The sequence below is a fragment of the Dendropsophus ebraccatus genome, chromosome 6 (assembly GCF_027789765.1).
Source record: "Dendropsophus ebraccatus isolate aDenEbr1 chromosome 6, aDenEbr1.pat, whole genome shotgun sequence".
In the NCBI taxonomy this organism is placed as follows: Eukaryota; Metazoa; Chordata; class Amphibia; order Anura; family Hylidae; genus Dendropsophus; species Dendropsophus ebraccatus.
This window is the reverse complement of record NC_091459.1, coordinates 47,517,947-47,543,942: the sequence shown is the minus strand read 5'-3', so window position 1 is coordinate 47,543,942 and position 25,996 is coordinate 47,517,947. Positions and strand designations below refer to the sequence as shown.

Genomic DNA, 25,996 nt, shown 5'->3' with positions numbered 1-25,996 from the left:
TCCATAAGATGGCCGATATGGAGGAGCATGTGACCATGCTCCAACCCCCAGTGTTCACCACTGAGCCTTTATATGCCTATGAAGGACACTGGGGGCGGGGCATGGTCACATACTCCTATATTTCGGCCATCTTATGGAGAGACCCACCACAGAGCTGGGCACCACAGCCTGGAGGAGGTGTGTCTGATTTTAGCTCTATGAGGTACACAGGGAGCTGCTGTCAGTAAGAAATGTTAATATACTTACTAAGGCCATGTTCACACACTTGAAGTTCTGCAGTAATCTTGGCAGTTGTTGCAACGGCTGTGATTAGTACGGAACCTAAGTTGTGCTGCAGGCTGAGGAAATCCCGGCTGGAGTGTATACACATAGTATACACTCCGGCCGGGACCCCTAGCGGCATAGCAAGAAACTGACATGTTAGTTGTTTTCGGCTGTTATTCAATAAATAGCAGCTGCAGAAAACCCTGTCAGTGCACACTATGGAGCGTGCGGCTCTGGCCGTACCCTCCATTGTGTGCAGTGGGAAATTCTGATGCAGGTGCGCACAGATGCGCCTACATCAGAACTCGGCAGTGCTAAAGATGATCCGGCCGATACTGCAGTGCCCTTTTAACTATAAAAAAGTTGGGACCTCATGCAAATCATCAATGGCACTGGAATTCTACAGCCACATTAGGGAATTTAGGGGCCCAAAAATGTGTCCTTTTGACCTGCCCTCTCAACCTCATATCTGTCCAATGTGCCTATGTCATTGAGCTGAAAGAACAGAATACTATCTGTGTGGCCTGCTCTATATGAATATTATAACACTGGGCAAAAATAATTCTGTCCGGAGTCTTCTGCCTTTGACAAACAGCTCTTATATTGCGCCAATGAGTTTTTGGAAGGAGAGCAAGCGTTGTTCATTGTATTCATACATATCTTTCTAATGCTGTAATAAATTGCCAGCCACTGGCCTGCATACCAGGCAGCACTGATGTGATTTGCTGCATATTCATCTGCTCTGTGCTAAACGTTCAATAGATGTTAAAATAAACAAAAAGGTTGTTCAGTGAAAATGTGTTTGTCACCATCAAATAATTAAAGAGCATCATATTTTTTTCCCCGGTCTCTCATTATTACTGTGGCGGGATTACAATGAAAGGCCACTATGTGATGGAAACAACTCAGCTCATATTACTTATACAAGTACTGGAAGAGGGAAGTTTTTTTGAATAGAAGTAATTGACACATCTGTGTTATGCTGGGTTTACACAGAATGATAATTCGCCCAATCGAATGATTAACGATTTTGAAGCAAGAATTTGGTTTTTATAACGATCAGCATTTAGATGGAGAAAAATCGTTAGAAGATTCGTAAGAAAAATCGTTATTGTGATAGTTTTTAAGATCGCTTAAGCCCATCTTTTACGTAGGGTGAATCTCTAAAAAACTGTTTACACAAAGCGATATGCGAATTTTTAGCGAACGACGAACGACGATTTGAGAACATGTTGAAAGATCAAAATGAACGATTTTTCGCTCATCGCTTGATCGTTTGCTGTGTTTACACGCAACGATTATCGCTTAAATGCGATCGTTATTGCGAAAATTTGAGCGATAATCGTTCCGTGTAAACGCGGCATAACTTATGACACTTGATTTTTTTCTCCAGTGTGCCCCTCAAAAAAAGTATCCACCATGTATAAAGAGACCTGTAGCTTCCAGTAGAATTTTTGATGCAAGGAGTTGATCTATCTGTATTAGTTATATGCTTATTTTTCCTAATCCCTCACTTTTTCCAAGATTTGGATGACATTTTGGGGGTTTCAGGACCAAGCACTATTTTCTTTAGCATGTTAGTCTGAAGATATACTGTATTTTTTGTTTTATAAGACACGCTATTTAGCAAGAAATTATCGTGCTACAAAGTGCCTGAATTGTATTCCGCAGACAGGGCGGCCTGACAGTATCAGACCACTCTAACTGCTTCCCTAATATTTGGGCAAAGCGCTAATGTGCCGACTGCGGGGTAAACTGTGCTGCGGCTGATAGCTGCACAGTCCTCTCCCTTCTCCTGCCAGACACTGATCTTTAAGATCAGTAAGAGGAGAGGAATCTGGCTATGAATTGCCTCAAGATTCCTACATCTAAAAGCCACAGGGAACTTAGCCAGAGTGCAGCTGAAGGACCTGCAGGACCTTCAGTGATGTCACAGTCATGTGATTATGGTATATGGTGGTTGAGACTGCACTCTGTGGAGGTACTGCTCGTGGTAGGGCAGTGTCCCAAGAACAGTAATAGAAAGTGAGTGCCGGGATTCTTCCTATTATCGTCCTGTGATTAGTCACATGACTGTGAGGAGCATGCACTAGAGATACTGTAGGTAGGGATAATCAGTATTTAAATTTGTGTGTGTCTGTATGTAGCAGAGCTGTTTGTGTAAGGTGATGTACTGTATGGGAGGTGTGTGTGTATGTATATTGATACAGCACTGTGTGTGTGTTATGATGTAGCAGAGCTGGGTGTGTATTGTACATGCCGCAGAGCTGTATGTGTGTGGGTATAATATACTGTTATGGTTAGTGTTAAAGTGGCCCTGTAATTTCAATAAACTTTGCCCACTTCACTGTATTGACCCCTTTACTGCCCTATACCACCATGGAAGTTTAATTCGCATGAAATATATATATATTTTTTCCTGTTTTCAGCTGTCTAAACTAGGGGTATATCTTATGAAGCGAAAAATATGTTAATATTTACAACCTACAGTAGTTATCATGGAACCAATGAATTAATAATATATAGAACCACTGAATTAATAATGTATAGTGTATAATATCTGTACCATTTCTGCCATTGTTAAGGTCTATACTACACCACTGATGCATGCACAAAATACTACTGTGAGTACAGATTGTTCGTGTGGTGTCACTTGTTACTAATCAAATGAATCACAGCGCAATATTCTGATCTTAAGTTGTTATGACATCTTACTAGAAAATGCCATACAATTCTAATGAGTAGGTGGTACCACCTATGAGATCTCAGCTGTTATGGGGAAATAGTTTTCCTGCATATTGGTTCTCCTAACCATCCACTGTACAATAAACCACCTCATAGTTCTTCCATTCATATGAACAGAGATGGAGATCTTGGTAGTTAGACCTTCACTTAGGCTGGGTTCACACTGTGTTTTTGCAATCCATTTCTTTCATCTGTTTTGATCCGTTTTTCCATTGACTTCCATTATTGAAAAAAAAAAAGTGGAGTTGTTTTTTTAACGGACCCAAAAACCTAGTCAACCTCATTTTTTTGTCATTTTAAAAAAAATGGATGTTTTGATCCGTTTTTTTTTTCTAATGGAAGTCAATAGAAAAATGGTTCAAAATGGATGCACTGAAATACATCCACTTCTTTCATCCTTTTTTTGCAAAAAACGGATGAAAAAAAAATATATATTTCACAAAGGCAGTGTGAACCCAACCTTATAGGCACATAATGAGATATCCTATTTATAGGGGTGGAGACATCGGCGGTGGGACCAAAACACTTAATTTGCTTCACAGAAAATAGAGGAGCTCTCAAGAACTGGGCGGCGGTTCAAAACACCATTAGAATCTGTGCGGCGGAGCCCATCAGGTCATATCATATGAACATTTTTCTACATTGGTTAAAGGGTTACATTCGCTTTAAAGGGAACAAAATCTTAGAGGCATTGCATTAGCAAGTTGTTTGTGTTCTCATATCCCCCATCAAAACTTTTATTTTTAACTCCCAATAAAACCTCTTTATCCGCCCTAATTCCATTCTCACATTTTTAGTGAGTGTTGTATCATTAAGATTGTTCTATATGTCCAGTGTTATCTCCTTGGCAGATTGGCCTCGCACAGCAATGGTTTCATAGGCAGGAAGATGAGTAGCGCACTAGGAATAAAAGATTGCAGGTTTATTACAGGAACCTAAAGCCATGTTTCAGGTGCAGGTCAGGAATAAAAGACTGTATGTTTACAAGGACCCTAAAGCCATGTTTCAGGTGCAGTGACATTTATAGTTCAGGATAGATGGGGAAAAACGAATTCCCTTAATCATTGTCCAAAATATTCCATGATGCTAGAATGAATATACAAGCTGTTCTCTTAGGAAGGAGGAAGTTATTCAGAACATCAGCTGTATAGACTGAATGAAATATGCTGGAGTACAAACACTGGATTGTAACATCTCCGAGGAAATCAGAGGAAAACAGAAATACTAGAGAGCAACTCAAAATACAAGAGCTACTGTTACTGACAAAAGCCTCATGAGAAGCCAGTGATGGGAAAGGAAACAGAAAATAGAGCATTCTTTTTCCTTATTCTCTATTTAATGGGACAATAAGGTCTCACATGAAAAACAGAGAACCAATGGGAAGAAAACCCTATTTTTATAGTAAGATGTGAACTGCTTCATCTCTGGGTACATGTACTGCACATTAATCTCTAAAGGTTTAACCAAACAAAATAGACATTGAGGAATATGATACTTATTACATCAATGAAGAGGTGGGCACAGAGGTTAAAGGCTGTCTGGGGATAGAAAAAGGTTTGAAAAGGGCTTAGGCTGGGTATATGAAAAATAAGTGATACTTACCTGCCCGGTCCTCGCCACTGCTGCACCGGTGGTGCCTGATCCCTGCTGAGCGGCACTTCCTGCTTTCTTCTCAACACACAGTAAATACCTACTCAGCCAATCACTAGTGCTCAGGCTAGGATGAAAATAAAGAAGCCATATTCACCTGGATGATTTCCCCATTGCTGCTGTTCCAATGGTGGCCGGACACTTCTGCCTGGATAACAGGAAGGGAGACACCCAGTGTCCATCTGTATAATGTTACTGTAAACAAAAAAAATAGAGGATATTGCAAAACTGCTTTTGATTACAATCCCTGTTGAATTTTTTTTTTAAAAAGGGGGTAGTCCCTTTTTAAGTCCTGATATAACTTTGTTGTCCCATGAGCAAGACTTATTGCCGATGGTCACACATGAGCGCTGCTGCCTCATTCACTGTCTATGGGATTACTGGAGTACAGTGCTAGCCAGCAGTAAATAAATGTGACCGCCTCGTGAACAGGGCACTAAGGTAAAGGTATTGTTGGTAGAATAACTAAGGTGGTTAGAACCTAACTTTTCGTTAAGGCTAGGTTCACACTTAGCGTCTAGCAGTAATTAGAGCTATTTTGTGTATATTCTCTTTTGTGTGTATTTACATGATTGTGAGGGAATCGTGGCAAAAATAGCACTATTTTACTGAGAATTAACACTAAATAAATGGTAATTAAACGCTATTTTTGAACCAGACCTCAAGATCCTCTGCTTCACTGCCATAGAGTGAAAGGGGTATTCTCATCTCAGCTTACATAGTTAAACCCATTGGGTTCATCAAGTTAAATACTTTTATTTAACAAACCTTCTTCTGATATGCTTCTCCTTTCCTCCCATGTTTGACAGCTCATTGTCTAGAATACCAACAGCAGAGGTCGTTCTGGTGTATATATAACTATATTGTATAGAGATATAGGGTACATATACTGTATAATATATAAATATTTATACTTAAAGGGGTAGTGCAGCGATTAACATTTATTCACTTAAATAACACACATTACAAAGTTATACAACTTTGTTATGTGTGTTATTTAAGTGAATGGCCCCATCCCGGAAGTGTGGTACAGTATACTTATTCAATTGCTGGCGACGACGTCAAGGGATGGCTGGAGTGGTCAGGCCGGCCTCCCGAAGATGACGTCGTCGACCCAAGATGGCGGCTGGGGTTGACATCAATTGAGTAAGTATACTGCACCACACTTCCGGGGTGGGGGGAACACAGGGAAGGGGGCCATTCACTTAAATAACACACATTACAAAGTTGTATAACTTTGTAATGTGTGTTATTTAATTAATAAATGTTAAATGCAGTGGTAGTCCGTAACTCAAACAACGAGTTGTCAACAATGGCATAGAAAGAGAAGCATATCAGGGGAAGGAGGCAAATTTGCTACATGATTGTAATTGGCAAAATATTTAACATGACAAACCTAACAAGTGTAACACTGTGAGATGAGATAGGAATACCCCTATCTTAATGATAAAATGCTACCTTTCTGTATCCACCAACAGCAGAGAACACTATGTCAGGCTGGAAAGAATACACCACTTCCTGTAGGGCATACAGCAGTTGATAAGTACTGGCAAATCTGTATAACTTTCTGTCACCAGTCATTTTAAAAAGGTTTTTTTTTCCTGCTAGAGTACCCTTTTAATACCCTTTAATAGAAAAGATGAACAGACATTAATATTATTACCACCTGACATAATTTCACACGGAGAAACCTGCAGGATGTTTTATTTTTAAAAATGTTTTATTTTTATCAAACATATTTTTCCCTTAAACACTTGTTCCATGTTCTTTTTACTTTCTGAATTCTTTTAGTTTAGAAATTGATTGACAGCAGGAGGACAAATGAGTAAGTAAAATGTAGGTCAGAACTAGGCACAGTCTATCTTCTGTGTGATTCACAGCGAGTAGAGATGATAGATCATGAGCTGGCTGCAGCAGTCACTCAGTGGTGACCTTCACTCTATCACTGGTGTTTTACAGTCACTAGCCCAGGCATCATCTTCTGCAAAGCTACAAGGTATTAAAGAATTGCAGTTAAATATTACTTTTTTAAAAAGTTTAACAACATAGCCAATTTTCCTTAATTATTTACAGAAGTATTCCACTCAAACATAACTTTTCACACGTTACTGCCCAGCTAATGTAAACAAGTCCCTGGCCGGCTTTATCTGCAACTTTGTAGCTTCTTTATAAGGCTGGGAAGGTTAATCTGAGGTCAAGTTACTGATGATTATCCCTCCCAGCATTACAAAGTTGCTACAAAATTGCAGATAGAGATTTGTTTACACCAGCGGTCTTGTAAGGGGAGACGGAGAGAAAAGCTCCACCCGTAAGCCATTATGTGCCTACAGCGCTATGAAGCAAGCTCAGGAGTTGAGCTTGATTCATAACAGGTGAGGAGCAGCACCTATCAGCATTCGAACACTCACCATTAAAGGGGTAGTGCGGCGCTAAGCAATTATTCACAAAATAACACACATTACAAAGTTATACAACTTTGTGATGTATGTTATGTTAGTGAATGGCCCCCTTTCCTGTGTCCCCCCCCCCACACACACACACGCTAAACCCGGAAGTGTGGTGCATTATACTCACCTGATTCGTGTAGACCCCCGTCCGCCATCTTGTGACAATGATGTAATCTTCGGGAGGCCGGCCGAACCGCTGCAGCCGTCCCTCATGCCAGCCCCCCTCTGCCACGTCATCAGCTGCTCACCCGCGATTGGCTGAGCATAACTAAGCTCAGCCAATCGCGGCTGAGCAGCTGATGACGCGGCAGAGGGGGGCCGGCATGAGTGACTTTGTAATGTGTGTTATTTAGTGAATAATTTTCTAACGCCGCACTACCCCTTTAATGACAGACAGCAGCAATCAAGCTGCAGCCTGTCATTAACCCCTTAAATGCAGTGATCACAGCGTTTAAGTCTAAGTGACAGGAGCAGCTCCTCTGACTTAACATAGGGACCTCTGTAATGTGATTGCAGGGGGCCCGATTGTGTTCACTGACCACCGTAGGAAAAATACTTACTTCCATGCAGTCGTATTGGCAATCTTCTAAATGATAGAATTCAGGAATTTGATCAAATCACAGGAAATGAAGAAATGGCCAAGCCCTTCCATCATTTCCCTGAAGAAAGTCAGCGATTTGATCAAATCACTGATAAGGTGTTCGGTCCACAGGTTTCTCCGAGGACCAAAAGAACCAGAATGACGGTGCTTACCGGCTTCAGAGTAGGTAGTTCAAATGGAGAATTTTATTGGTCTAATGTACAACGCGTTTCGAGGCACCCTCTTACTCTCCTTAGGATTGCCATACCACTCCATCCCTCCTCCCCGCCCTCCATCATTAGGAATTCCCCTGTCATCACCTGTCTGAACACTGTTGTTATAAAAGACGGCTGTCAATTTTACATAGACTGAACCTAGCTCTATAGTGTGAATACACAAGGTCTAATAGGAATAAAAAACAATCCCGTATAACTACATTTTAATTATTGCATCATAAATAATGATATATTATTAGATGTTTTGTACTTTTTGTTCATCTCTATTCTAATGTGATGTGAAAGCAACCCCAAACAATGACAGATGTTTAGCTGTGAATCTGAAGGGCTTATTCCTTTCAATGTGATAGTGAATATCAATTAATGATCTCTAATAGCCGCAGCGTTTAAGTGGCTGTCACCTTTTATGGAACGTTCATGAAAATTATTTATAGCAAAATAGATAGGTTTACTGATGTAGTGCCGAGATCACAGAAACCATTTGTCTAAAGTAATGGCACTTCTGAGGCGTAGAGCTCTATGCTCTTGAAAGGTCATGTATATTCTTGCTGAATAAAGTTCATCTTGGTGGAAGACCAGAAGCAGAAACTCATTAGTAAATTCTTTTGATTAGAAAACTAAATTTTAACAGTATATTTTTTGTTAATTTAATTTTAGGCTTCTTTTCCCTGAAGTCTCTTAAGTTTTTATCACTAATAACAATAGACAATGAAGATTTTGCTTTCTGAACACGTTTGGGTGTATCTTATTTAATTTAAGCTGATGATCAGGAAGATCACCTTGAAATTGTCCTGTCATAAACCGTTTCTTTGAAATCTTCTGTTTCAGCATTTTTTGGTTTTTAGATTGCGATGTTATGTAATTTATAGTCAAGCAAATGCATACATTTCTTCATTTCATTGAAGTTGTTAAAGACTAGGCACACTTAGACATGTCTGGACTCTGCCTACAGTCTGACACAGTGCTCTCTGCCAACATCTCTGTCCATGCCAGGAACTGTCCAGAGCAGTAGCAAATACCCATAGAAAATCTCTTCTGCTCTGGACAGTTCCTGACATGGACAGAGGTGGCAGCAGAGAGCATTGTGTCAGACTGGAAAGAATATGCCACTTCCTGCAGGACATACAGCATCTGACAAGTACTGGAAGACTTGTTATTTTTAAATAGAAGTAATTTACAGATCTATATAACTTTCTGACACCAGTTGATTTGGAGAAAAGAAAAAATCAACTTCCCCTTTAACTTCTAAATAAATTGTACCATAATACAGGTCATAGTATGCAAAAAAGATAAATCCAATTACTTGCCAGTCAATTAGAACATTTATTATCTTGAATAGCCCTATCTTCCTACCAGTCCACCACTTGGACTCATCTAAGAACTGAAATAAAAATCTGTAATTCAAAGAAGGTGGGAAATCAATATAAGGGAAATATTTTCCTTTTGGCTAGGTTCACACTATGTAGAAATGATGGCCATCTTTCATAACAATTGCCATCATTGCGCAAATAACGGACGTTATTTAAAAAAAATAAATGAGGTTATTTCCGCAATGATGGCCGTTGTTATGAAAGACAGATGTCATAATGTGAACCTTGCCTTATACTGATTATTAAATACCTACTTTGAATTCTGCCATCCCGGTTGTAGCATTGCAGAGTGAAAGCATTTGTGAGCGACTTGAATCTTGATATAAGGATAACCAATGAGCAGAAAAATGGGATTTGAGACTAGAACCTCTTGACCTTTCAATGTTATTGTAAAGGTCATCATGAGAATAGAAGGTGTGAAAGGGGCCTTGCTGCTTCAGAGCTTACTGAATACAATCAATGTAATATGCCAACATAAGACAGCTGTGGGCTTGTTTTTACATTAGTTGTTATTTGGCTTGGATTATCTTTCATTTTATCCCATTGTATTGATTTTTGTCTAAAGCAAGTGATAAACTAGACGCTGTTTACTTCTATGTTGTCTGTAGAAAAGGATTCACTCTATTGAATCAACAGAAAAATATTCTCGATGGTGTTGGACCACATAAATATTAAACACAAGGTAATTGAATGCATAACTGTTAGCCTCTATAACGAAAGCCCTGCCTAAGAAATGACAGCCTTGTGTGTAGATCAGCATCTAGGTGGGGTTTTCTACATTACAATTTGCATAATTGTTCTACGAATGACAACTTGTATGGCGACCATAAGAGGATAGCCAATAAGATCATCTGTAAGGGCCCTTTAACACAAAACGATTTTTGGCCATACTCGGCCAATAATCTTCTCGAGTAATAGAAGATAATGATCAGCCAACATGATGTTGAAAGACAAACGACTAAGATAGCAGTGGTGTGCTGCCATCGCTCTGTTCTATGAGCTGTCCAGACAATCTAGCGATCACCCGGGGAACCCCCCACAGCTCCCTGCGCCCCCCCCCCCCCCGGCTCTTACCCGCTCTTACCCGCAGATAATGAGGAGCAAACGAGTGCTGACATTGCTCATTTGCTCCTCTGCATCGCCTTGTGTAATAGAGGCTTAAGTTTGGGATTATTTTTTAGGGTTGTAACTGATGGATGAAACGTCTCCTAAATTGCAGTTCTCGGCATGGCTGCAGTATGACTTTTGTGTGTTTTTATAATGCTGGCAGTTTCCTCCACCATGTTCTTACTTCCCTGGTAGTTTCAGCAACATGTTGGCAGCTTCCTCTAGGCCACATTCGGCTCTCCCTGGCAGACATTGCCCCAGGCTTCCTCTAAGTCTCTGCATCTGCTGCCATCACTGTAGTCCCCACTTTTGCCAAAAGAGTGCACATTGGCAAAGTCCCCAAACCAGTCCCCAGCCTTGGCATCGCATACTTCTGTATACAGGATTTTGTGAGTGGCTCAGATGTGCTTAGGCATTCAGTGACTTGATTTACTGTATTGTACCCAATTATCTCTCTTATGTGGCACCTAGCTGGCTGGCTGATGTCTGATCTTTGATTTTTTGACCCTGATGGGCTATTAGGCAGTGGACACTGATTATTTGGTTTTCTGATTAACCCTGTTAGGGGAGAAACACGTTGAGACCCAGGTGACAGATCCTTTACTGTCACTATTATGGCTATCTAGCAGTTTACATTTTACTACCCTGTTTCCCCTGAAAATAAAACCTAGTAGTGGTTTTTCTAAATTGCTAAATATAAGGCCTCCTATAAAAGACCTAGGAAAGTTTTTGTTTGGAAGAATGCCCGACGAACAAAACACCAGGACATGCAGCTTTGATTTTTTTTAGCTGGCGTCATTGTCCCCTACCTTCACCATCCATTGCAGAGCTGCTGCATGCAGGACATAAACACAGTCATCTGGTGCCAACCCCAATGTTCCCTTCAGTGCCCATAATTTGTAAATGTGTAGGCAAGGGGCCAAGAGTCATGTCGCCTGCCGCCATCCCCTTGTTCACTACTGCCAGATGTAGAGCAGCACACAGTCTGCCGTTATCCCGTCGCCTGCCACCATACCGTCCACTGTCCCTGCTGTGCTGTACCAGTGTGCTGTGGGGAACTCTGCCTGGTGGCCGGAAGCTGCCTAATGGCCTGATGGCATGGCTGATGGCCATGGTGCACTTGAGTAAGTGATCTCACACTTGTATTTTTAACTTGGGTTTTCTGGACTATAGAATTTTTATCGCATACCTATTAAAGTATTTTTAATTTCCATGCCGCTGTGATATGTTTATATACAACATGTAATGACGTTATCTTGAGCCAATTACCCAGTGATATGTGAGTCCCCAGCTAGGCCATCAGGCACATTCACTATCTCTAAGCAAGGTTTCTTAGGGCCCTATTCCCTATTAACGATAAAGGATCCAAACGACCGCTATTGTGAAAGACCTGAAATCGTTCACCCATTTACATAGAACGATAATCGTTACTTATGATCGTTCTTGCGGTCGTCTTGTCGTTGATATTGCGTTCGTCACTACTACGAACGACCGAACAACATCTTATTCAATGCAAACGATTTGCGAACGAGCAGCAATAAAAATAGGTCCAGGTCTTATTAAATGATCAACGGTTTCTTGTTTGGTCGTTAATCATTAACTGCTTTTCAAACAAACGATTATCATTTAGATTCGAACGATTTAACAATAATCTGAATGATAATCGTTCCGTGGAATAGGGCCCTTAGTCTTCCGTTGAAGGTATTATTTGTATGCAGTTTTATTACAGCTTGCCATTTTTGTCTGCTCTCTTGTACCTGTGTTCGACTTGGTACCCAGAAATTATTCAGATTTGTCTCTGTACCTTCAGTGCATTGTATGTCTCTTGGCCCCATGGGCCAGCTGCCCTCCATGCCCGGACCACTTCCAGAGGCAGCGACCTGGTAGCCCCCTGCACTAAAGACATAGGGGGAAGTTAAATAGGTAAAACCAGAGGAGTAGCCTAAAGCCACACCAATTGGGTAGCACAGCGAGTTCACATATTGCACACTACATTTTGTTGAATTATTTTTATCCTAAACCTTCCTGACTCGGTAGAAGAGGTGCATTTAATTGCTTATGATACTGGTATCAACATGCTTCCCAGAGCATAGAACCTGTTTTACGTTTTACTTTGGAGAACCCCACAGACATTTAACAATTTGTAATGAGGATGTCTTAGTTTTCTTTCATACTGTTGTGTAAAACGGAGATGGTGTGGTTACACGTGACGTTTCTCAGAGATGGAAAGTTAAACCCCCTCCCCTTTAGCGTCTTCCTTTCTATGAAGAAAATATTAGTGTCTATTATAATAAAAGACATAGAGATCCCTGTCAAGTTTAATTTTCCAAAAAGGTATCTTGGGAATTGGGCCATTGCCTTGGTGCTCATTAAAATTCCACAGGTATCTTAGCTGTCTGACTTCTGAATACTTTCCTTTATTATTTATAAGTATTAATGTTCACTTCAGAAGTTCAGTTAATTCTCTGTCTAAACATTTACCCATCTAACACTAATTTTCTTGTATATGTTAGGAGGTCTTAAGTATTTTCCTTTTGAGTTACAGTATAACAAAGTACCTGTAAACCATGTCTGCACTGTTAGGGTGGGTTCACATTGAGGAATTCTAACGGATAAACTTAGTGGAATTCCGCCGGCTGTACACGCTCGCAGACGCGCGCCTTTTCGCCGGTTCCATAGACACCATTCTATGGGCCGGCTGATTCCGCATTCTGCCGAAAGAATTGACATGTCAGTTCTTTCGGCGGAATGCGGAATCAGCTGGCCCATAGAATGGTGTCTAATGGGGCCGGCGGAAAGGCGCGCGTACAGCCGGCGGAATTCCACGGAGTTTATCCACGAGAGTTCCTCAATGTGAACCCACCCTTACTCAGTACCTGCCACTATATTTGGTGCTAGAAATCTGCTAGGACTACATAAGAACAGTGATAACATGATATCCAGCACATAATACTGATCATCTTAAATAGCAACGAAACGTGATTGGTTTTAGCCACAAAGACAAAGCAAAAAGTACAGTAAGAAGTCAAATACAAAGACAAAAGCAGGAAGTAAGAAATTATACCGTATTTTTCACTTTATAAGACACAACTGACTTTAAAAAAATGTCATGCTAATTAAACTTCCCAGGTGGTGTAAGGCAGAAAAGGGGTCAATGCAGTAAAAAGGTCATATGGAAATATCTAAGCAAAGGGGAGGGGGGCTCTACCAATATATCTCGAATAACGGGGTGCCACTTAGTGTCTAGATTATAACCATGACAAATCAAACAAGAGAAAGCTAGACACACATCAAGAGTGCACTCTACTAACTATATATATTAAATCACATAATATATTATGTCATTCAATATATATAGTATGTGGAGTGCACTCTTGATGTGTGTCTAGCTTTCTCTTTTTTGATTTGTCATTTGGAACACTTTAACACTCACCATGACTGTACATTACACCCACAGCTCTGCAGCATGCATAGTACACACCCAGCTCTACTACAGCATACACTCCCAGCTCTGCTACATCAAAACACACACAGCTCTGCTACAAAAACATACCCACAGACACATGCAGTGCTATATCAATATACATACACCTCTACTACATCAGCATACACAAACAGCTCTGCAACATACAGAAAGACACACACAAATTTTAATACAGATTGTGTGAGATTTATCAAACTAGTGTAAAGTAAAATTATTTTAGTTGTCCCTAGCAACCAATCAGATTCCATCTTTCAATTTTTTAAAGAATCTGTGAGAAATGAAAAGTGGAATAGGATTGGTTGCTAGGGGCATTGGTTGCGAAGACAATTCTACTTTACACCAGCTGGATAATTTTCCCCAATTATCCCTACCTACGGTATCTGTAGTGCATGCTCCTCACAGTCATATGACCAATCTCCTCCCTGTGACATCACTAAAGGTCCTGCAGGTCTTTTAACTCTTTTACATGCAGGAATCCAGAGGTAATTCACATCACATCTAGATTCCTCTTCTGCCGGGCACATATCTCATTGATCTCACAGATCGGAGCCCGGCAGGAGAAAGGAGAGGACTGTGCATCTGTCACTGCACAGTTCACCCAGCAGTTGGGAAGAAATAGGGAAGCAGTCACGATGGTCTGAGAGTGCTGGGCCACCCTGTCTGCAGAATATAAGACAAAGTCAATGTTTAGCAACATATTTTCATGCTAAAATGTGCGTCTTATAAAACAAAAAATACGGTACTATAAGTCAAGAATACAGCTGTTGAGGGGGAGGCCCTCAGCTGGATAGATATCCAACGCTCGACTAGTTTCTTCTGAACATGGCAGCCATGTTCCACATAAAAAGTTAACCTTTTTTTTTTGTGATCGTTGGCCCTTATACACTGGCTGATTATCTGGAACCATTGTTCCTATGTAAAAGGGTCTTATATTTTACAGAGCTATCGTAGGTTAAGGAGAATGGGGATGGGGTTAACAGTGATGGTTCTGTTTCTTTTCTCTTTCACTGACTCTTCTCATCGTATCTTAAGATTACGATTTGGAGCACCTTTTTATTTTATAAGTGTTTCATTTTCAATTGTAGCAAATGTCAATTGATGTTACCCAGATGTCGAGTTGGCTTTTTAGCTTATTAGCCTGCTGTAAAATTTCTCAGTTTTGACTTTACATGGTTACATTTTAATAATACAGAATTAGATGTGTGTAATATCTCTGTGGCGTGGCACATCTAGTTTCTATAAATTATGGCAAATACAGTCTATTATTACCCTTTCTTATAGTGTTACCATATTCTGTTGACTGTTATTGAATGTAGATTTTTATGCATAGTCAGACATAGAATTGACATGTTGTGGATACTGAAACCTGCACCGCATGTTATTTCCTACACAGTAAAAAAGTTCAATGCATGTGAATAGGATTTGTAAAATTGTCCACTTGGCTGGTACTGTATTTTATTGTGAATATTACCTTTGAAAATCCACAAGTAAAGTGTGCACCATTTCTAATGGATGTGGATTTACTCCTGTAAAAGGCATTGACACTCCATAATGAATCACCTTTGTAAGTGCTGAACTTGCAGAAAAGCTACACAAAATAATTCACTGCCAAAAGTAACTTTATAGATTTCATGTTTTACTAATCTGTTAACTTTTTTTTTTTTGCTTTAAAAAAAAAAAAAAATATATATATATATATATATATATATATATTATGAAAAGTTCATTAAAGGTCCAGCAAAAAATGTTATGAAAGTATTGTATTGTCCCCCAAAAGTTATACAAATTGCCAATATACACTTATTATGGGAAATGCTTATAAAGTGCTTTTTCCCTGCACTTACTACTGCATCAAGGCTTCACTTCCTGGATAAAAGGGTGATGTCACGACCCGACTCCCAGAGCTGTGGGGGCTGTGGCTGCTGGATAGAATGATGGCAGAGGGATGCTCAGTGTCCCCCCAGTGCCCTGTGTCCTTCAGTGTCCCCCTGCCATCATCCTCTCCAGCAGCCACAACTTAGACCCACCCCTCCACATCTCGGAAAGCATACTTCCGAGATGTGGAATCTCAGAAAGTTAGCATCGTGGAGCAGAATTTTTTTTTACACCCATGTTCAGTCTTTTACATAAAAGGGAAACTGTCAGCATAGCTCCCTAGTACGCATGGGTCGATGAGGATGCAGGTATGTCTGTTACCTTCATCCTCTATGTCTTTCTCGTGCTCTGCCCCAGTGCTCCTACCGCCCTTAACGGACCCAGGATTTCAGAACATACAGCACAGGAATGGCACAGGGGATGAAGGTAACAGACATACCTTCATACTCAGAGCCCAGGAGCTATCAGCAGATTAGATACATCTAAAAAGATGATAGTTCCCCTTTAATAAGAACCAATAAGGTATTACTTATAAAATCCTCTATTTTGTATTTTAAACAATTCTTTGGGCCCATTTTTGTGTTAAAAAAAGAACTGCCACCTGCTAACTTCTGACGATCAATACTCAGACTTACTGATAAATTGCAATATATCTTAGGAACTAAAATCATATTATTTTAAATGTAATCCTTTGTTCTACTGTAGCTTTAATTATGAGTTTCTAGTAAAGAACAAGAAACATTGCCCTGTACTCCGCCAGTCATTTTGTCTTTATAAACAGTCACTTAAATTTCATATTTTTTTCAGAACCAGCATGAAAAAGACCTAAAAGAGAAGTCTGTCCAAAAGTTTTTTTCCCCATGGTTCTCCCTCAAAGCCAAAGTTATATAACTTATTAATATAAAGTAATCAACAATTCTATGGCCTTATTGTACTTTCTTCTCCCTCTATGGCCGCCAGAAGTGTCCTAGTCCATTCATTTCTGCTCTGGTCACTTCCCGCTGTCTCTCGGGTCGTGACATGGATCATTCTCATCATTCATCTAGGCGTTCCTGAAGTTGGAACAGCACCTCCATCCTGTCTCCTGTCAACATTCCTCTCCACTGTTTGCCCAAAAATGTTAACAGTGCTACTAGTAGATATGAATGGCACGCCTCCATAGATGATGCAAGTGGAAACAGAATTTGAGTGTGACAAAAGAACGGACTGCCAACTCATGGGATACTGGGAACTAAAGGCACAGGGCTGTGTGCGGCTCTGTGCCAGAAGACGTAGTTCAATAGGCAGCAGCAGCCCTCAAATAGCGTCTGGGGGAGTCTGAGAGCAGCAACTTTGGGCTCAAGTCATCCACAGGGATAATGTTAGCATGATTTATAGCCCAAACTAGAAAATTGTTTTTTTAAGACTTGGTCGAATTTCTCCTTTACTTTTAAGATTGGCTCCAAGTTCCCCGGCATTTTAACAGAATACAACAAAAAATAGATCCACTAGTAATGCCAGGAAGCAAGTCATGTCATAATGTCAGGAAGTCAGTGTGGAGCAGGCGCTGAAATTGAGACTACGCCATGCTAAGCGGGCATTGGCTGCAAGAGTCCAATGCCATTTCCAACAGTCAATAGAAACCAGCGGTATCTACAGGGGGAATATGAAAAGTCTAGTAAAGTTTGTTAGTGTATTCCCCAAATACAAATACAAATGTAGGCTTTAATTTCAAAATTCCCCAGGTAATTCATTTTTGTCGGGTATTCAGGCTTTTCCAGGAAAATGTTGTGTTTTCGATTTTTTTGACGCAGATTTAAGCACTACTTTTAGCCATTTTATAACTTGTAGATGGCGTTTTCCTTCAGATTTCTATTCTTCATCTGTAATTTTCAGTCGTCCCTGGACTAGTGGGTGGAACCTAACATCTATGGTGTCAGTGGTTCATTGTACACACAGAGAGAAGGAGATCTTGTACTTCTATGTCTCCACACACTTCCTAAGAAGCGACAGCAGCATGTAGGGAACTATAGATTATTTATTTATACATCCCAATATAAGGATACCATGCAAGGACACACACAAGCAGCAAGTGGATGAACATGAAAAACAAGTAAAAACAAGAAATGGATGAACTTGAAAAGCAGACAAGCAGCGATCAGGGAGATTGTCGCTCGTTCACAGTGCCTTCAGAAGGCACAATCAGTCGAGCTGCTGGGCTATTTAAATATATGTGCGGCTGATAGCAACATAGTGCGTCCCAAAAGATGCAAGCAGCCGAGGATCTGGCGTTTTCCTGCTCCCCGGCATGATCGCTCTCACTTTTACATGAGCTGATTTTCTGCCGAAGGAATGTTTCTAGCAACGCTCCTTGTTGATAATCGGCCTGTTTAAAAGGCTTCTAATGTTGCGTTTACACGGAACGATTATGGTTTAAATTTTCGCACTAACGATCGCATTTGAGCGATAATTGTACCGTGTAAACACAGCAAACGATCAAGCGACGAGCAAGAAATCGTTCATTTTCATCTTTCAACATGTTCTCAAATCGACGTTCGTTGTTCGCTGAAAATTCGCAGATCGCTTTGTGTAAATAGTCTTTCACCGATTTATTCTGTGTAAAAAATGGGCTTAAGCGATCTTAAAAACGATCGCAATAACGATTTTTCTTACGAATTTTCAAACAATTTTTCTAACGATTTATTCGCCTAAACGCTGATCGTTATAAAAACCAAATCGTTGCTTCAAAATCGTTAAAAGATCGATTGGGCGAATTATCGCCCTTTGTAAATGTAGCATAAGACTCTTGAGTGAGATCTATTGATTATTTTATCTATTGATTACTTTTCTACTTCTTTCTCTCCAGTCACTTGCCTCCTATCTTCCTCCTCACTCCTCCCCTCTCCATAGATTTGTATTATCAACATATAACTGATTTCAGAGTGCACTACAGGACTCCTAAACACAGGACAGAGCTGAGCTGTTTTTGTAAATAACAGCTTTCTGTGTGGGTGGGTGGGGGGATTGATATGAGGATGAGGAGAGGGTGGAGGAGGAGAAAGCATTTTTATTGTTAAGATATATACTATAAAGTTTCAAACATTTGCTCAGTGTCAGACTGATCCTTGGGGCCCACCAGTAAAGAACCAGTAAGAAACAAGATGTCAGTCATTGTTTTTACAGGTTCTAAAGCAGGGGTCCTACCGGAGGATTCTCCGGTCCACTGCTAGGCTTGTTCGACACTGCATCTGCTTATACTTCTGATTCATGCATTCCGCCAAAATGATGGTACCCTTTAAGCTGTCAATGGCATAGAGAATGAAAATGTTGTGTTTTAAGATGACTTCAACTAAACATATTTCTTCCGTTATAAATCGTATAGTGTTTAGAGCGACAAATCATTACATAGACCAATGAACTATCTGGCCTAACAATTGCATTTGTCTTTATTCAGAGTAACATGGAAACTACTAAAGTACATTTGAAAAAGGAAACTTGAAGAAAAAAAATGTCTATTTTCTGAGTGGTTCCCAGAAGGACAGTATATTGTTAGAACACACAACGCCATAAATAATTCATTCTCACAAAAGAAAGGTTTCAAATCTTTGAAGTTTAAACCAGACTAGACAAGTGAAAGGTTTCTTTTTATTCCATTACTTTTTGTAAAAGGAATTATAGAAAAGTTCCTGAAGCAATTCTGATTAACATGGGAATTGTTGGAGTAACTTCTTTTGAATGATAACATCTTTGTTATGGATCTTTAAGGTAACGGCGGATTACAAGAGCATGGAATAGTTTATCCCTAAGGAAACTTTAACGGTTGTTTAAAAATGATTAGGAAGAAAACATCTCTGAAACTTTAAGTGACTTCTAAAGGATTTTTGGATCAACATTGTTGTGAGAACTATTCCATTCCCTCGGAGTATTGATTTGGTATTGGGAACAAAAGGCTGGGTTTGCAACTCAATTACTAAAGTCGTTAACCTTTACCATGATTTATTTTACCTCTTGTTAGGCTGTACATGTTTATCATAACAATTTTTAAAGGGTTTCCACATCCAGGTTTATGATGTAACTATTTACATCTTGTACTTGATGCTTTAGCTGCCATTTTTATTGTTAGTACCAAGTCTTGTTACACAGGCCCAGAATGTTTTTTTTTTTTTAAATAGCTTTTATTGCCTCTGGGAGGGATAGCTTCAGAAAATAACATAGCACATTTACACAAACTATATTTTTTTACATTGTATACTTCTAGCAAGGTTTAGGATGCTTTGGGAAAGCATTTTAAACTTGCTTTGTACTTACTATGGTTTATTAAAATTTTTGCCTAGTTTCTCTTCTATATTTTGCTGTATGAGCTCTATTTTCCTTACATACTTGTACTGATTCTATAGAATCTCTCCAGCAGTTGGTCTTGCTCTACATTCTATTTACAGCCTGTATAAGTAGTCCTCCAAGGTCTCTCTCCCCCATGTCTACTATCTTTGCTGTGGGTGAAAAAATTAAAATAATGTGGTTGCATTAACATGCACACCTATAAAGGAAATCAGCAAGATATAGTAATTGGCACTTCCTAGTATATATAGCTAGCACCAAAGCATGAACAGAATCTGGCAAATGTTTCCTAGTGGTGCAACCCCCAATTCACAAAAGTGAAAGTAAAATATGAAGAAGTAGGAGAGCACTCACCAACATATGGAAACCTTGCAATCTTTATTCTGTCAGATGATAAAATACATAGGACAACAGGCTAAGACGCCAGGCACATGCAAGCAGATGACAGCTGTTTTTGGCAATCAAGCCCTGCCTCAGCGTGATTTTCTTTGCAAAAGTGCTCCAAATCTTCCCGATTGTGAGGGCATCTCCCATCTTCTGGTCAGCCCACAGATTTTCAGTTGGATTCAGCTCTTGACTACAGCCCCAGTTCCAGCTGCAGAAAAACAGCCCCATAGCATAATGTTGCCTCCACCATGCTTTGGTGATGCAAAGTGTAGATTTTGCTCCAAACTAACCTTTCGGAATTATAGCCAAAAAGTCCATGGTCTCATCAGATATTAACACATTTTCCCTCCGCTTTTGGTAGGTTTTGGCCAGAAATAGCTGTTTTGGATTCCTTTCTTTGTAACTGCACTGTAGGGATGGAACAATATGATACCAGCAGCGGCACCGCTGCCAGGAAGGTGAGAGTAGGTTAGAAAGAAGTTTTGTTTTTTTATCACCCCCCCCCCCAGGCATATACAGTAACTTCAAACTCCACTCCCTTGCCAGCCGCATCCTAGCACAGTTTCACCATTAGTGCTAACCAGACAGTGCCCCCCCCCCTATTACAACCAGTCATAGAACATCATGTACCATCTAATGGAGCCGTGTCTTAGAGGGGAGAGGGTTTCCTCCCACTGGGGGTGGGCCGACCTACCTCCAGTGCTTTAGGCTGGGCTGGTGCGCAGTAATAGTTCGGAGCTGTTCTTGTGAACTGGGCTGTGGTTCAAAAAAAGGACCACTGCACCGGCATCCCCGTGCCGGCGCCAGTCTTTTAATGGTAAAAGCAGAGAAAGGATGTACCCATGGTATATTCGCTTTAACAGATTCCTGATGCCACTTCTACGCTCTATGCCACTTCAGTTGCCTTTTCTGACATGTAATATACATGTAACTAGAGGGTATTTGCATAAATCTTCCAAGAACAATCCAAATATCTATGATCAGTGCAGGAGGACAGTGCGTAGCTGCCATTGTGTCTGTTCCCCTATAGCTTGGAGGCTGCACAGAATGACATGGCAGCTTCAGGTTGTGCACCGCTTATCTAGATATTTATCTACATTGCATTACATCATTTTTATCCTGTTCAATCTGTTATGTTGTGGTGTTGCAGCAATGTAATACAATGATACCTGTTGTTCGATGTGTGCCTATGTTGTCTCCCTGTCCATTATTTTTCCTTTCTGCACAGTATATCTTCATCTTATGCTATTTTGTATGCATAGGTCTATATACAAGCTTTTTTTGTATTGAGCGAATGTTTCTGGTAATGCGTATATGATATGCACCATGGACCTGCATTAAAACGTGCCGCTCTTTGATCTTCTGAAGTGCTAGGAGGTATGTTTATAGACCCCATACAGTGGAAAATAGTTCATCACATTTGGGAGAAGCCAAAGTCATCAGTGGTTAGGTGATTACTTGGGTCCTAGGGACAGGATCTATACTTGGGGCTGCAGAAATTCAAGAGATTCTATAAAATAGACATTTTTCACATTTATAAATAGTAACTCACATAGAGTATTAAGTGTTTTGATTTTTTCAACTTCTCTTTGAAGTGGAATATACTTCCTATTTGATGTCTTTTCTTAGGTCTGAGCAGTATGCCCACTACTGCTTACCTTAGATCAAGCACTTCATGAAATACATGGAGCATGGTAAAACAGCGGGACAAGAAATAATGACTTCCATCTACAAACAGATTATTAAACATCGCTTCTCTTTTTTTTCCAGGTGACTTCCAATTCTGTAGACTTATTTTAAAGCATACATCTACTTAGGAAACTCCGGCTCTGAATAATGGAGGTCTTAGATTTGGGACAATTTAGAGCAATGATAAATGTTAAAGCGACTCTGTACCCACAATCTCACCCCCCCCAAACCACTTATACCTTCGGATAGCTGCTTTTAATCCAAGATCTGTCCTTCGGTCCGTTTGGCAGGTCATGCAGTTATTGTTCTAAAAAACAACTTTTAAACTGGCAGCCCGTGCCCTACGGGAGTGGCCTAGATTGTGTATGCATTAGGCCGGCACAACCTCTCTGTCCCTCCTCCCCGCCCTCCTCATTATTAGGAATGCTCCAGGCAGATTGCCTACTATTTGTCAGCTGTGTCAGCACAGCACATGGGCTGGATCGTTAAGACACCTGTGCAAATGTTCAGCATGGAGAAAATGTTCCAGTGGCATTCCTAATAATGAAGAGGGTGGGGAGGAGGGACGGAGGGGTGGTGCAAAGTTAGGGCACAGATATTCTAAGCCACACTCGTAGGGCACGGGGCTGTAAGTTTAAAGTTGTTTTTTAAGACAATAACTCCATCACCTGCCAAACGGACTCCAGGACAGATCTTGGATTAAAAGCAGCTATCTGAAGGTACAAGTGGTTTGGGGGGGGGGTCAGATTGTGGGTACAGAGTCACTTTAAATAATCTATAAATTTTTTTTTTTAAAGTATAGTTAAAGGGAACCTTTCACCCCCCGTGTCGGGGTGGCAGACTCCCGACCCCCCGTTAGAGCACCCTATACTCGCCGGGTCCCGCTTCTGGAGATGGTCGGGTGACGGAGATCTCAGCCGCTGCAGCCCGGCGCGCGCGCTCCTCAAATGAGTCCAACGCTCATAGAGAATGACGGAGCGCTGGACTCTCCTGTCATTCTCTATGGGTGTTGGACTCATCTGAGGAGCGCGTGCGCCGGGCTGCAGCGGCTGATATCTCTGTTACCCTACCATCTCCAGAAGCGGGACCCGGCGGGATTAGGTGAGTATAGGGGGCTCTAACGGGGGGTCGGGAGCCTGTCACCCCGGCACGGGGGGTGACAGGTCCTCTTTAAATTTTACAAATGATGGAAATTGTAACTTTAGTTTTTTGTTTAATTCCTAAATAGGTTTAAAGTCCTGTGCTGAATATTGTAATAATATATTTATATGGCAAAAAGGAGAATTCCAGCACCAGGAAAGTCCATATCAAATTCTTAATTGTGACATCCGTATAAAACAATAAAAACTGATGGTAGCTTGGCAGTAGCTGACGCGTTTCGATCTATACAGATCTTAATCGTAGCATGAGTGTATACAATGTATTCCAACTTATATATGTGATACAGGTACATGGTAACACCTTCTTTCTAATTGCACCTGCCCACAATGGAGAGGGAACTTCTTAACCCTTGCAGTATATGCTACAAATACAGATAAGTAAAACATATAAAAAAAAATGCATACACAAATTCAAAAATACAGAAAAAACAAAAAAAAAGGGAAAAAAGAAGAAAAAGAAAGAAAATCACATGGAAAAAATGCATCATTGGGTACATACAAAAGAAATGAATATGAAATCGCCCTGGTGGACAGAGGAAAAATGCTTAGAAACCGCGGAAATGTTGACCATGTTCACATTGCTGCTATCAGACTTGTGTCTGCGCATACGTATTTTTAGTGCACCTGTGGTACAACCCACATATTGTAATTGGCAAATATTGCAAGTGATCAAGTACACTACAAAGGTAGTATTACAGTTGATAAAGCTTTTAATTGGAAAGGTAACACCCGATACCACAGATTTAAAGGTTCTATCAACCTGCATGTAATGGCAAGTTTTACAGATATTATGTCCACACCTGAAGTTACCAATAGTGTGTAGCAAAGTTTTATTGTTTGGCTTTTGGCTAGAGAACATGCTTGGTGATAGACGTTGTCCCAGAGTCTTGCCCTTGCTGGGTACAATAGATGCACCAGCAGTCAAGATTTCATGCAGTATTTCATCATGGTGGAGAATTTGTAAATTTTTATAGAAAATAAGCTTAACATCTTTGAAGTCAGTACTATATGGTGTGACCAGTGCCATGGTGGGGTTGCTGGAAGGATCACGTATTTTTGGATCCTTCGGCATTAAGAGCTTCTCCCGAGAACGGGCAGATACTTTATTTATATGGATCAGGGCTTAAAGGGGTATTCTGCTGAAACTTAATTTTTCAAGTGTTGCTGCCCATGGTGAGACTAACCATTCATTCCATTCCAAGGTAGGGGGGAGTTGGGGGAGATGAAGAGAAAAGCTCACACACCGTTTGTTTGTGTCTTCAGCAGAAAGCCAGCTCAGAACTGGGGGATATAAACTGAATATATAACAACAAGTATGGAAGGAATTGTTAGTCTCATCATGGGCAGCAACATATGAAAATTTATGTTTGAGCAGAATAGCCCTTTAATTTATATGATACAAAGTTTCTAACCCACTCTTCTCTTCAAACAGCTATAACGTTTAATTACAGAATTCTAACTGTCTGCAGGCACCAAAAGTGGTAGCTTAGAAGCTTACTGTAGGCAAGATTTATCAATAATAGCTGAATGAACCCCCATGCAGTGAGATCCCCCTAGTGGTGGTTTCACCAAGCTTTATAAAGGGAAAATGTGGATCCATAAGATAATCAGGACAGAATTTAGCAATATTGTAATATTAGAGGAAGGAAATCAAAAGATACTTCATGGCTTTCCAGGTATTTTCATTTACTGTATGTGGGGAATGTTATTTCAAAATGTGATTTAAAGCTACCAGTCATTAAAGAGGTTGTTCCATCTGCTGATATTTCAGATTGGCTTTGCTGCATCTCCCAGTGAGGTTACTCATCTTCAGGGATAATCCAAGCCTGGAGTCATGTGTTACCTCACTGGGAGAGAGGGAGTGAAACCATACTTACTGCTGCCCAAGGTCCCTGATTGGCAGGCAGTTCATCCGGCACTGCGCTCATAGCTGAGAGTGGTGGTCGGAAACCCAGGCAACAAGATAACAACAGTACAGGGACACCAAGGGGCCAAATTTAAAAAGAAAGCAATTTTAAAAATGTAATGCATGTGCAAAATTGCTTTCTTTTGCATTTCCCATCATCTAACAAAGGTTTAGGTGATAGGAATAGCCCTTAAAATGTTTTTTTAATATGTCACAGGGACATGTCAAAGGTATTGATAAAGTGTTCAGACTGTGACTAATTAGGAGAATGAGCCAGGAGAAGTATGCACTAAGCACGTTCTCTCCCAGCTCTGTGTTATGTCCCCTGGACTCCTAGTGCTTTATGGGACCATCCAGGTCTCATAGATGCAGAGAGGGGTGGGGAATGGGTTTTTATTATTCACAGATACGCTTTAAATTTAAATATAAATTCAGTCTAAAGCTGGCCATAGATGTTACATACAGTCTCCATCATAGTGTTCTGTAAGGTGACATAAAAGCTGTATGTTGTTTGAAATTCCCAAGAATCAGGTCATTTTTTTTTTTTTATTAACTCACTATATATAATATGCGGCTACTGTAGTAAAATACTGCAATAGTAAAAAAAAATAAAAAATTCATTGTAATGATAACTTCACTATCTATTTCTCCTGATTCTCAGACGTTATATTAGGTAACACGTTACCAGAATAAGGCCACTGTAGGAAAAAAAAGAAAAATAATATTTCTGAAATGTATTCTAGCTTTGTTGCTGATCATAGATGCAGGTTATTTATTGC

The 25,996-nt window shown here is 40.3% G+C and overlaps 1 protein-coding gene and 1 long non-coding RNA gene across 2 annotated transcripts in view; one reads left to right on the top strand and one right to left on the bottom strand.

The window, feature by feature from the left end:
- Window positions 1-25,996, top strand: part of SLC35F1 (solute carrier family 35 member F1) — a 258,323-nt gene that overhangs the window by 50,513 nt on the left and 181,814 nt on the right. The window lies entirely within an intron of this gene.
- On the bottom strand, window positions 3,739-14,308 carry LOC138794800 (uncharacterized). Its single transcript, XR_011363502.1, has 3 exons — window positions 14,255-14,308; window positions 4,757-4,854; window positions 3,739-3,909 (listed from the first exon to the last, which is right to left on the bottom strand). It is a non-coding gene; the product is annotated as an uncharacterized lncRNA (long non-coding RNA).